At 39.8% G+C, this 2538-nt stretch overlaps 1 pseudogene across 1 annotated transcript; it reads right to left on the bottom strand.

Moving 5' to 3' along the window:
- Positions 1 to 148: 148 nt before the first annotated feature.
- Positions 149 to 1005, bottom strand: LOC108318407 (annotated as a pseudogene). Its single transcript, XR_005203499.1, has 2 exons — positions 965 to 1005; positions 149 to 839 (listed from the first exon to the last, which is right to left on the bottom strand). The product of XR_005203499.1 is annotated as a eukaryotic translation initiation factor 1A, Y-chromosomal-like (transcript).
- Positions 1006 to 2538: the final 1533 nt, after the last annotated feature.

Consider the following 2538-nt stretch of genomic DNA (forward strand, 5'->3'; position numbering starts at 1 on the left):
CTGGCGACCATGGAGCTCCTCCGCCTGGGAATTTCCTAGTCTGTGGGCAATAACAACGCGGCGTCCACTCACCCTCTGCGCTTTCACTGGGAGCTGCAATCCTGAGCTGTTCCTAAACGGCCATCTTGGATCCGACCGTATTTATTTATTTAAATAGTAGACGTGGTCTTCTACCCTTAAGCTCCACTATATTAAAAGAGCAAAGTGGGCTTAACATCTCACTTAAGATAATTCAGCATTACCAGTTTTAAATAAAAATACCTTAGGAACAAATCAGTCTGTTTTAACAAACTGTATTCATGCTAATGAAATTTTAATCTTTGTCATGGCCAAAATCCAAATTGTAGGACAATCTTCAGAAAAGATGGAATGTAAAATCTTGAGTTCAGTTTAGATCTCATCAATATCTTCATCATCATCTCCAATGTCATCGAACTGAATTTCATCATCATCTCCTGAACCAAAAGTATCAGTTTCATTGATTTTAGCATGCTCTGGAAGCTTGCCATATGCCCTCAGACTTCTAGCTTTGTCTGCATTGTATTTTAAAATTACATCAGCTTTGTTATCCTGGTAGTCTCAGAGACCAACCAGTATTATGTCAGAGGTATTTATCCAAACCTTTTTTCTCAATTTTCCTGATGTGACCTAACCTCTTTACACCACTGAAACACGTTGCTTCTGGCCGTCCATTTCCCAACATTTTGATCACCTAAACATACTCCTGACCATCTTCTTTGAATACCAGTTCTCTTTTTTCAGATTCGTTCTCATTCTTATCTCTACGTCTATTTTTACCTCCTTTACTCTCTCCTGGGGCAGTCTCACATTGCTCTGTGCTATTTTAGATGGGCCTCTACAATTTCCTGAACTACCTAGAGTCCTTAGAATTCAGTATCTGAGGCATTCTTAGAGAACACTGAAACTAATTTCCTTTATTCTTGGGCATGGCGGTGGCAGCGACCTCATGGTGTCTCTGACTTCTTTGCGGGTGGTGGAGGTCATGGCGGCTGCTTCGAAGGGTGACACAAGAGAGCGCTCAAGATGAAGCAGCTGCTGGAGAGCAGACAGCGTGTGTGGGAGAGGCTTGCGACCTAGGTCTTAAGAGATCCGCCTGTGTTCACCAGCATTTGACTTTCTATATCTAGCTTATTTTACTTAGCATAGTGTCCTCTAGGTTTTACTACATTGTCACAAATGACAGGATCTCCTTAAGGCCAAAAAAATTTCTTGTCGAATTTTTTTAAAATTATACTTTCAGTTCTGGGGTACATGTGCAGATCATGCAGGATTGTTACACAGGTATACACATGCCATGGTGGTTTGCTGCATTTATCCCCTCATCATCTACGTTAGATATTTCTCCTAATGTTATCCCTCCCCAATCCCCCCACCCCCTGCTATCCTGCCCCTAGCCCCCGCTACCCCAAACAGGCCCCAGTGTGTGCTTTTTCCCTTCCTGTGTCCATGTGTTCTCATTGTTCAATGCCCACTTATGAGTGAGAGCATGTGATGTTTGGTTTTCTGTTCTTGTGTCAGTTTGCTGAGAATGATGGTTTCCAGCTTCATCTATGTCCATGCAAAGGACAAGAACTCCTTTTTATGGCTACATAGTATTCCATGGTGTATATATGCCACATTTTCTTTATCCAATCTGTCTTTGATGAGCATTTGGGTTGGTTCCAAGTCTTTGCTATTGTAAACAGTGCCACAATGAACATACATGTGCGTGTGTCTTTATAATAGAATGATTTATAATCCACTGGTTATATACCCAGTAATGGGATTGCTGGGTTAAATGGTATTTCTAATTCTAGATCCTTGAGGAATCACCACACTGTCTTCCACAATGGTTGAACTAATTTACACTCCCATCAACAGTGTAAAAGTGTTCCTATTTCTCCACATCCCCTCCAGCATCTGTTGTCTCCTGAATTTTTAATGATTGCCATACCAACTGGAGTAAGATGGTATCTCAATGTGGTTTTGACTTGCATTTCTCTAATGATCGTGATGATGAGCTTTTTTTCATATGTTTTTTGGCCACATAAATGTCTTCTTTTGAAAAATGCCTATTTATATCCTTTGCCCATTTTTGATGAGGTTGTTTTTTTCTTGTAAATTTGTTAAAGTTTTTTGTAGATTCTGGATATTAGCCCTTTGTCAGATGGATAGATTGCAAAATTTTTTTCCCATTCTGTTGGTTGCTGGTTCACTCTAATGATAGTTTCTTTTGCTGTGCAGAAGCTCTTAAGTTTAATTTGATCCTGTTTGTCTATTTTGGCTTTTGTTGCCTTTGCTTTGGCGTTTTAGTCATGAAGTCCTTGCCTATGCCTATGTTCTGAATGGTTTTGCCTAGGCTTACTTCTAGGGTTTTTATGGTGTTAGTTCTTATGTTTAAATCTTTAATCCATCTGGAGTTAATTTTTATATAATATGTAAGGAAGGGGTCCAAGTTTCAGCTTTCTGCATATGGCTTGCTAGTTATCCCAACACCATTTATTAAACAGGGAATCCTTTCTCCATTGCTTGTTTTTG

Source organism: Cebus imitator, unplaced genomic scaffold, assembly GCF_001604975.1.
Source record: "Cebus imitator isolate Cc_AM_T3 unplaced genomic scaffold, Cebus_imitator-1.0 Scaffold218, whole genome shotgun sequence".
Lineage (NCBI taxonomy): Eukaryota > Metazoa > Chordata > Mammalia > Primates > Cebidae > Cebus > Cebus imitator.